The sequence below is a fragment of the Ursus americanus genome, chromosome 16, assembly GCF_024610735.1.
Source record: "Ursus americanus isolate L20-20 chromosome 16, mUrsAme1.1.p, whole genome shotgun sequence".
In the NCBI taxonomy this organism is placed as follows: domain Eukaryota; kingdom Metazoa; phylum Chordata; class Mammalia; order Carnivora; family Ursidae; genus Ursus; species Ursus americanus.
The window spans coordinates 45544323-45555841 of record NC_142142.1 but is presented as its reverse complement, the minus strand read 5'-3'; positions in this window follow the sequence as shown (position 1 = coordinate 45555841).

Below are 11519 nucleotides of genomic sequence, written 5' to 3'. Positions count from 1 at the left end.
CCCCCGTGCTTCTGTTCATTCTACAAATATGTCCCTTGATTCCTGGAGAGAAAGTCTATTTCTGGGAAGAAATATCCACTGGAAATGAGGGTTTGGGGATTTTTTTCCCCCCTAAAGTATAGGCTTGAAGACCAGAGGCTCCTCCTGACTCTATGTTTGGCCTAAACTTGAGAGTACATTTTTATCTGTGTTCCAGAAAACCTATCAGAATAACCCTAAGGAATGTCAAAATGTTAGTAATGATAACATTTATTGAATGTTAATTACATACTGGACATAGAATATTATTTTATCTTGCCTTTATACTAACCCTGCGAGGTGATGTAATTCATATTATGTCCATTGTACAGATGAAGAGGCCGAGGCTAACGAGGTTAAGTAATTGGTTCAAGGGCTCATAGCTGAAGAGGGTTATGGCCCAGGCCCTGTGTGATCTGGCTGGAACTCCAAAATCAGTATTTTCAACCACTACATTACTCTGCCCTTCTCAGGGTTAAAAGTGGGATTGAATTCTTTCTGAAATATTTCCTATGAATAGCCCAAATTATAGTTGACTCCCTGGATACCAAGGTGGCCCATGTGCCATCTGGCCACTTTAAAAGATTTTATAAAACCTGATGCCAAACATACTGATGAAACAACTTTTCATCTGATCTTTTGTGGTCCAGTTACGTTGGATCCACCAATACTTTTACCCTTGGACAGTGAATCAAACATATTTATTTAGTACTTGCTATGTAAACAGCATTGTGTCATCACTGTGGCTAGTGCTAAAAGAATGTGAAGAATGTTCTTTGTTCTCAAGGATCTTACAATGTACCCTGACCAACAAAACTAGTAACCGAAACTCTATCAGATTAAACTTTGAAAATCCTCCCATATTTCCCCATTATAATGAAAATGATGGGTCTAGTATGGCTTCCTTCATCTCCCACCCCAACTACTCAGCACTCATCTGCACACACTGAAGGCTGTTTTCAGTATACATCTATAACTTTCTGCTCCTGGGCTTCTTTTCCTGGCCATGAGTGTGGTAAGACTGCACATGGCAAGCTGGGAGTGCCGGAGAATTAATGCCATTAGGAGCATAGGAATCTGGTTGATAAAGAGCCCAACTTCCTGGTGTCCTGGGTGGGCGTTCCATATACTGTGTCTCGGAGATTCTCAGAGCGTGGAGATCCAGGCTCTCCCAGTGGTGATCTGTTCAGTAACACACCTTTATTGCCTTCCTTGTCTCCCTGTCTCACTTGCCCACTCCCCAACCTCCTAAATAAACTGTGAGTACTCAAAATCTTCTAGGAGAGGCCAACTGAGATCAAAGGCTCCGTGTGGTCTGGCCCCTGCCTGCCTCCTGACCTGGCTTCAGGCCACACTCTGTTCATCCCCTGTGCTCCAGCCATGCTGATTTTCTAGTGTTTTCCTCCCCCATTCAGGGTCTCCATATCCACTCTTCTCTGTCTAGAAAATGCTAATTTTTCATTTTTACATGATTGGTTTTTTCCTCATTCCTCATGTCTCTGCTTAAATGTCACTCCAAGGAGAACATTTTTTGCCGTCCCCAAGCTCAACTCAGTCTTCCACCCTGCAACGTGGTCTTACATTTACAACATTTATCATCCTTTGTTACCACATATCCACCGGTGTGTTTACTGGTATGAGCTCTGCTTCCTGCTTGATTGTGAGCCCCTCGAGGGCAGAAACACGTCTGTTTTCTTCACTGTTTTATATCCAGAGTTTAATACAGTTTCTGAAAGTAGTTGGCACTCGCTGCATATTTGTTGAATGAATGAAGAAGAGCAGATCACTGTGAAGCAATTTGAGAACAATTAAGTAGGGCTCTGCGTGGTTTGGGTACAGTGAAATTGGGAAAATGAGAGAGAGGTTAATTAGGAGGGGTTTTGTGTAGAACTGCCCTCAGCCTCGAGGAAGAAGGATTTATAGATGAAAAATGGTGTTGGCCGAGCCGCTGCTATGTGCCTGGCATGGCGTCAGGCATTCTGACAATGTGCATTATATAATGTCAACTTCACAAGCTTGTAAAAATTATTTCCATTTTTAAAATGGAAAAATTGAAGCTCGGAGAGATTAAATAGCTTGTCCACAGCCATAAACCTAGTAAGGGATGGAACCATTTTTCAAATCCAGGTTTTTCTCTCACCAAAGCACATTCTCTTTTCGGTGCTAACGCAAAATGTGTGCGTTGACCGTACAAACTAGCAGGTGATAAAGTATGGATGAAGTGGAGCAATCCATCCTCACTCCTGGAGAAAAAGAAAAGCATCTGACCCAGTAACCGTGATCAGTTGCGTAAGTTCTGTTAGCTCAAGCATGATGAACTAAAAGAGCTCTGGCAACAGCAAGTTGTTTAAAAACACAGAGACCAAGTTTCCATGCCTATAAATGTGCTGATATGACATCTGCCTAGCTCACTTCATTGGATTGTTCTGAGACCCAAATGTGAAAACATTTTAAAGTGCCTTGTAAATTTCAAAATTGCTTATTGACACAAATTGTTAGGACTGTGTTCTATTTTTCCAGATATCACTTAAAATCACCCAGCCTGTGCGTATTAAGAAATAGCAATGAAAAAATTTCATGTCATTAGTAAAATTATACAATGAAGAGTAGAAGGGACAATGACAAGGAATTTAGTTTATCCACCTATCCCTGATTCTGTGAAGATTTACTGACATTGACCCAAAAAGGAAGCTCCAGGACAAGGTTTTAATAAATTAAATAAAGAAGATTTCTGGGGCGCCTGGGTGGCTCAGTCGTTAAGCGTCTGCCTTTGGCTCAGGGTGTGATTCCAGGGCTGGGATCGAGCCCCGCATCAGGCTCCTCCGCTGGGAGCCTGCTTCTTCCTCTCCCACTCCCCCTGCTTGTGTTCCCTCTCTCACTGGCTGTCTCTCTGTCAAATAAATAAATAAAATCTTAAAAAAAAAAAAGAAAATTTCTTAATATTAATTTTTTTTACACTAAAAAGAGCCATGGATTTTAATAGACAACAGGATTAGAATGACAAGTTTAGTGAATATATCCCCTGAGAGTAGATTCTTTGGAGGATTAGTGAGTTGTAACTTTCCATTGTCTTTGCTTTTTGATTAATAAATATTTAAAATATAGAGGAGGGAAACATTTAACTTAATAGTCTGTCAGAATAAAAAGGGAGCAAAGTGATAATTCCCTTCTTTTCAATTCCCAGCTTTTAACACCTCTCAGCATCAGCCTGATGGATAAAAGTTGACCACAGTGCAATTACCATTACATGATTGTTCGTCTTGCAGGTTATACACGGTTCTTTGTGTATTTGTACGTTCTGCTCTGGGTTTGCACTTATCGTTACTCGCTTCCACCTGCACACGCCTAGAAGGCTATGTTCAGTTATGCTGTATCAACTTGGTCAAACCGGGAACTATATTTCTCAGAATTCCCTACCGTGTATGGAGTTAGCCAAAACCAGAACTTGAATGGGCTTTGGAAGGCCAAAGTGAAGCGATAGCCATTCTCACAGAAGTGTGTCATAGATGGACACAGAGGCGTCTTAGGGACACAGTGATGCCTTCTTTCTCTCCTCTGCTCCGTATCCAGCTTGTCTTCCAGACAGCAGCCCTAGGCTTAGCTGTGTACCTACTGAGGCAGGGACTAAGGACAATGGCTTCCCCTAGACGTCTCCTGAAGTCTCCCCTTTGTGTCCCACTTTAACGTCTCCATATGATTGCTTCCCAGAATTCCCTGCAAGCCCCATCTTGTCCACCTGTATCAGTGTTTCAGGAAGACCGCTGAGTGACTCTTTGTTTGTTGTTCTCCAGCTCTCCCTTCCAGAACTTCGCTTCCTCAGCTCCTCCACTTTTGCGTCTAATTCCTATAATAAAGTTTATGGTCTAAAAGAGATCCAATCCTTAAAACAAATCTCTCATATCCCTAATACTCACTGTAGTTCTCTTTCTCTGACTGTTGCTTTTTTGGAATCAAGTGTAGTTCCAGACAAAAAGAACTTGAAGGATGAGAATTTGAATTGCTTCTCTGATCTCGCTCAATTTAAAGGCATCAATGACTATGTCATCACTGGTAACTAGTAGTCAAGGACAAATAACGACAAAGTAATTAGTTGGTTATCACTGTTGTTACCTGCAGCAAAGCGTTTACAGAAGGAAAGGCTCTGAATGATCAAGAAGATGTTGCCATAGGGCCGCCTGGGTAGCACAGCGGTTAAGCGTCTGCCTTCGGCTCAGGGCGTGATACCGGCGTTCTGGGATCGAGTCCCACATCGGGCTCCTCCGCTATGAGCCTGCTTCTTCCTCTCCCACTCCCCCTGCTTGTGTTCCCTCTTTCGCTGCCTGTCTCTATCTCTGTCAAATAAATAAATAAAATCTTTAAAAAAAAAAAAAAAGAAGATGTTGCCATGGAACTGTTAAGTGTAAGTAAAGCACTGTGGTGTTACATGGTTTCTTTCAAAGTCCACTGGAGGCCTTGGAGAAGGAAAATAGTGAGATCAGGGTTTATTTATTTTTTTTTTTAAATGATTTTTTATTATATTATGTTAGTCACCATACAGTACATCCCCAGTTTCCGATGTAAGGCTCGATGATTCATTAGTTGTGTATAACACCCAGTGCACCATGCAATACGTGCCCTCCTTACTACCCATCACCGGTCTATCCCATTCCCCCACCCCCCTCCCCTCTGAAGTCCTCAGTTTGTTTCTCATAGTCCATAGTCTCTCATGTTTCATTCCCCCTTCTGATTACCCCCCCTTTCTTTATCCCTTTCTTCCCCTACCGATCACCCTAGTTCTTATGTTCCATAGATGAGAGAAATCATATGATAGTTGTCTTTCTCTGCTTGACTTATTTCACTTAGCATTATCTCCTCCAGTGCTGTCCATGTTGTAGCAAATGTTGAGAACTCGTTCTTTCTGATAGCTGAGTAATATTCCATTGTATATATGGACCACAACTTCTTAATCCAGTCATCTGTTGCGGGGCATCTCGGCTCCTTCCACGATTTAGCTATTGTGGACATTGCTGCTATGAACATTGGGGTGCATATGGCCCTTCTCTTCACTACGTCTGTATCTTTGGGGTAAATACCCAGTAGTGCAATGGCTGGATCATAGGGTAGCTCAATTTTTAACTTTTTAAGGGACCTCCACACTGTTTTCCAGAGTGGCTGTACCAACTTGCATTCCCACCAACAATGTAGGAGGGATCCCCTTGTGAGATCAGGGTTTAAATTCACAGCTCAAGGTCCAGATAAAGAACCAGAGAGTTGCTGTAACTTACTTGAAATAAACCTTTATCCCCTGAGCCTGGAGATTGAGATTTCTGAAAACCATATGTGAAGTTGAATTCTTCAAAGGCTGAGTTACAACACAAATTGCATTCACAGCCTCACAGAGTCTCTTCTGGAAGACCAGAGACCCCCGAAACTGGGCTGGGAAAAATGGGTAGATTCTGATAAAACGGATCCTTAAAGCCAAAAATTCTGCCGACCCTGTTTTTCCTTGTGGAAATAGCCTTGCCTCCCCTGTCTGAGGGAGTTAGCTTACCTTGCGTGAGGAAGCTTTAACGACCACTCCAGAGGCCACTGTCTTGTGGGGGAGCACTGATCCTCCTCAAGACTCATCTTTCCCACTTCTTGTTGCTTCTACATCTCTGCTTAGAGATCTAAACACAAGTTCTGGCAGACCCTGGGGACCAGGTACAAGCGTGATCATTGAGAAGATACCATACATATGCAAATTGCAAGATTTTGACAATTTCCATTGAAAAACAATCTGAGGGGTATGTCTGAGAATGGTTGGATCAGGGTGGATTTATTGATATGGGTGCACTGACCAGAGATTCTGTATTCCATGTTTTAGCTTGAATGACTGGGGGTAGCTCTAACAGTTTGCTTTGATGGCTGACTTTCTTCACTGGCACAGAAAACAGCTGAATCTTGAAAAATGATGGTGGATTACTGGACACTCCATCCATCACATGGTGACCCCAGTAGCAGCTGCTGTTTCAGTTGTGGTTTCTTTACCAGAGCAAATTAATATGTCATCAAGAACCTAGTATGCAGCTATAGATCAGGCAAAAGCTTTTTTTTTTTTCAGTACCTGTTAGTAAAAACTACCCCAAACATACTAGAATTTCGATAAACTTATATCCCGTTGGGCACTCAGCACATTACTTCGTACTTTTAATATTTACATTTTATTTTATGAAGAAGATGAAGGAAGTGGAAGAGGAGAAGGAGGAGGAGAACAAGAAAGAGGAGGAAGAGAGAAAGAAGAGCTTTAGATCAAGGTCATAGGGAAGGAAGCAGGGGAGAAAAGAAGCATTTCTTGAGACACCATATTAGGAATATTGACATTTGCAAAGATGACATTAAAACAAATCTATTAATGTGATTTTCTTTCTCACTGTTTGTTGTATGTGATGTCTTCCTGTCTATCTACAGCATTGATTTAGAATTTTACATTAAGGATTTGTAGGGAAAAAACTCAAGATACGATTTATGAATCATATGAATCTTCAAGTAAAGAAGGCTATCCAGGACTAGGGGTGGGAAGGAAAGGAGAGAGAGGGGGAAAAACAGGAAGCGAAGGGAGGAAGAGAGTAGGGCACTATGGTCTGATAGAAATGTCCTGGAGCTCCTTCCCTTATAGTCATACCTTACTGGAGTAGGAGTAGTCCTACCTTACCTAGAGATGGTGGAAGCATCCAGACAAAGATGGAGAAATTCTAGTGCAGGGGGCTCCTCGTGTAACAAGATTATAAGAAGTAATGTTCAGAGGAAAAGGCTGAGGCTATGAATCAAATGTGGTATTTGTCACAAGTACTGGACATTTGGAACCAGGGGACAATGTGGCACAGTTTTAGAAGGTATCAGCTAAGTTCCTATCTCACCTCTACAATTAACACGATTATGTCTTTGGACAATTCACTGTTACTTTCCTGGGAGGCATTCCTTACCAGTATAATGACTGTGTTCAATTAGTTCTTGGCCCTTCCAGCTCTAACACACACTTATTCATTCAGTAACTCATGCACCAAATATCTGTTGAGCACTTGCTGCATATCAAGCACTATACTGGGCACTAGGGGTATAAAGATGTATAAGAAAGAATTTTTGCTCTTAAAGAGATATAGTCGAATGAAGCTGACAGCATTTGAAATAAAACCTCAGTGTGATAACAGAGGCACACCCAAGTTACAAGGGTGGGACAAGGTGACGAGACCTGAGTTCTAGTCTCCTATGGAGATCTGAGCTACTTTTATCTCTTTTGGACCTAGAGATACGTGTAACTGATGAACCTTTGGAAGACAAAGTATTCAGAATCAGATATTAAAGCTTCTTAGAGTTTCTGAGAAAGATAGTTTCTCAGTAGCGAGCTCATGAAAAGTAAAAAGTCCTGATCTGTACGATTGACCAATTTCTGTGGCATTAATATTCTGACCAGGGGTTAATTTTCAAGCTACTGATGGAATATCCCGGAACATGGAACAAGGGAGCAATGCATAGATCAGTCTTGTGAACCAGGGCGAGCCAGCTCCCGCATGGCAGTGCTCCCACTAGGGCTCCTAATTCATGCAGCCATTCTCCAAGGGGGGGGGGGCTAATGAAGATGAGGCCTCAGGAGGCAAAGGATATTTTTGTGGGTGTGTACTAGGACATTGATCGGGAAACACTTCACATCTCAGGGCATAGGGATCTTGGATTAGGGGAGATGGAACACTTTTGGAGCCCCAGAGTACTCTCCGTCGGGGAGTGGCTGGTCTGCTTTAGTCCCTGCGTGCAGTCACAACATTGTGAAGAGAGACACTGCTTCCCCTGAAAGAGTTTCTATGGCAACCTCACCCAGCAAGCAAAGAACAGCATTCTAAGCTTCAGCCGGAAGGTTGGAAGATAAAAATAAATTCTGATTAATCCAAGACCCATGTATGACTAAGACGCAGGAATTACCTGAAAACGTAAAACCAGTCAGGGTGAAATTTATATATTTTCCTTTCTTTTCTTAAGAAAAATGAACCCCATGAAGTAAGGAACTGATGGGTTTTTTTCTTTTATTATGGCTCCTTGAAAAGCAGAGGTCTTTCTACGAGGCTGAATTTTGCTGGTAGCTTTTCTTTCTGAATTTCTCACTCCCTGCACATCATCCTGGGAAAGTGTGTGTCCCGGGAATTGACATGGTCCAGTAGGAAAAGAGTGGCCATAATTCCAATTTCAGAGCTGATTGTCACAGCCCAGAGACCCAAAACAGCACCGTATCCACATGCATCCATGAAACCTCTGGCTTTCTTAATAGTCTTACCTTACCCTAAACACCTTCTCTGACCACCTTACAGATGAACGGTGAGGCTCAAATGAGGTCAAAGATATAGAACGTTTTTGCAGCAATGGAAAGGTCCTACGCAATGTAGGTTGTGATGATGACTATTATTAATATGCCTTGGGTTTAGGCGGAGGGAAGAACGGAGGAGGCAGGCAGAGCTCCCGCTGTGGAAGCAGGAAGGGGCTGCAGGTCTCATCAACAAGGGATCGATTCAGTCCCAAACAATCAGCGCTCACAAGGCTGGACGTTCCTCCCTGCTGCACCCAAAGCACAGACTCTGTGTTACCCTCCATCCCGCCTCGCAGAGATGCTCTCCTCCCCCTCCAACGCCTCAAACCCAGATTTGCTTCAGCCCGTCTGTCACTGTTACTTCTTTCATGCTTGGGTGTCAGTGAACACACAGCATCCTTCTAATTTAAACTCTGTAGCTCACTTCTTTGCTTGAGGCATATTCTTTTTCTCCTGTCTGTTCTAGAGATTTGGCCTATTTACCTCTGGTTCGCTTTATTTATTGCTTCCCTGTTGGGCTTTCTTTCCATGACCACATCTGTCTTCAGCAGAAAGGAAAGGCTCTCTTATAGTTATTTTAGTCTGTTTTAACAGACCGAGAAGGCCTTTAAAATGTTAAGGAGGTAGGCCATTTTTTTAAAATATATTTTTATTTTTCATTTTTTTTAAGTTTCCCTTTTTTTTTTTTTTGACACTTAGTTTTGAAAGAGTTATAGACAAATAGTCCTGGGCTCTCTTTGGGCAGCCTCCAATGGTGACATCTTATGCAGTTATGGTATATCAAAGCCAGAAGTTGACATTGGTACTTCAGTGTTTAGTAGCCTATACATCTTATTCCGTTTTCACCACTTAAAAAATTTGCATTCATTTACATGTTTGTGTGTGTGTAGTTCCAAGCCAGTTAATTCCACGCATGGATTTGTATAACCACCCCTACAGCTAAGATCCAGAACTATTCCATCACCACAAAAGACCATTCTCGTGCTACATCTCTGTATGAACACCAGCCCCTCATCCCACTCTACTCCCATCATCCCTGTCCCCTAGCAACTGTTAATCTGTTTGCTAGCTCTGGTTTTTTTTTTTTTTTGCCATTTCTAGAATTTTCTATTCTACTAATGGTGTCATACGTATAATTTTTTGATATTGACTTTTTTCAGTAAGCATAATCCCCTCGAAGTCTGTCTGCGTGTTGCACGTATTAATAGTTCATTTCTTTTTCTTGACAAGTGGTATGCAGTCGTATGGATATTTCACAGTTTGTTCAACCATTCTCTCAAGGAAGACTTTTAGGTTGTTACCAGTATTCTTCTATTATGAAGAAAGCTGCTATGAACATTCATGTAGGTTTTTGCGTGAAGCTAAGTTTTCATTTCTCTGGGATAGATGCCCAAGAATGGAATTGCTTGGTCATATGGTAATTGCATGATCGGTTTTATAAGAAACTGCCAAACTGTTTTCTGGAGTGGTTGTAACATTTTTCCCTCCCACCAGCAAGCTATGAGGGATCCAGTTTCTCTACATCCTTGCCAGCTTTAGCGTTGCCACTATTATTTATTTTAGCTGTTCTAGGAGATGCGTACTGATACCTCGTTGTGATTTGGTTTGCTAATGGCTGGGATGCTGAACAACTTTTCGTGTGCTTATTTGCCATCTTTATCTCCTTCCAGGTAAAAGCTCATGTCTTCTGCATGTTTTATAATTGTTTTGTTTGTTTTTTAATGTTGATTTTCAAGAGCTCTTTCTATAGTCTAGACACGAGCCTTTGTCAGATAAATGGTTTACAAATATTTTCTCCTGGTGGAAGATTTTATTTTAATCCGTTTAATGAGGTTTTTCATAAGGCAAAATTTTTTAATTCCGATGAGGTCCAAGTTATCACATTTTCGTTTTATGTATTGTGCTTTTGGTGTCGTGTCTAGTAAGTCTCTGCCTCCAAAGATTTTTCTCCGGCATTTCTTCTAAAAGTTTTATAGATTCACACTACATTCAAATCTGTGATGCATTTTGAATTAAGTTTTTTATATGGTGGGAGGTTTGTGTCAAGATTTATTATTTTTGCCCATGGATGTCTAATTATAATTGTTCCATCACCATTTGTTGAAAAGACTATCCTTCCTCCATTGAATTGCTTTTGCATCTTGTAGCAATAAGTTGGGCATATTTGTGTTGGTCCTTTTCTGGGTTCTTTATTCTGTTCTATTGATCTGCATGTCTATTCCCCCAACAATACTACACGATCTTGATTACTGTCACTACAGAATGTCTAAGCATCAGGTACAGTGGTTCCTCCTCCTTTTTTTCTTTTCCAAAATTATTTAAGCTATTCTATTCCTTTGCCTTTTCATATAAATTTTATAATAAGCTTGTCTATGTCTATAAAAATTCCTGCTTGGACTTTAACAGGAAGTACATTAAATCTATAGGTCAGTCTGGGAATAATTGACATCTTCACTATATTGAGTCTTCTCACTTTTAAACATTTCTCCATTTATTTAGATCTTTGATTTCTTTCATTAGCATTTTGTGTTTTTTAAAAAAAATTTTTTTTGGTGGTCTCTACCATCAATGTGGAGCTTGAACTTACAACCCTGAGATCAAGAGTGGCATGCTCTTCCAACTGAACCAATCAGGTGCCCCAGCATTTTGTGTTTTTTAGCATATAGATCTATATGTGTTTTACTAGATTTACACCCAGGTATTTCATTTTGAGGGATAACTGAAGGGTAATTATAAATGGTATTGGGTTTTTCGTTTTTGTTTTCCACATATAGGAATACAATGGTTTTTGCCATTGATCGTGTATCCTGCAAGCTTGCTGAACTCACTCATTAGTTCTGAGAATTTTCTTGTTGATTCCTTGGGCTTTTCTCATCATATCACTTGCAAATTTGGACAGTTTTTTTTTCTTCCTTTCCAATTGGTATGCCTTTTATTTCCTTTTCTTGACTTATTGCTCTGACTAGAACTTCTACTCCTAAGTGGAATGGGAGTAGTGAGAGTGGACATCCTTGCTTTATTCCTAATCTCAGAAGGATTCAGATTATCATTATTAAGTATGAAGTTAACTACTAATTTTTATAGGTGCTTTTTATTAAGTTAAGGAAGTTACCCTCTATCCTTAATTTTCTTTTTTTTAAAAGATTTTATTTATTAATTTGACAGAGAGAGAGACAGCCAGCGAGAG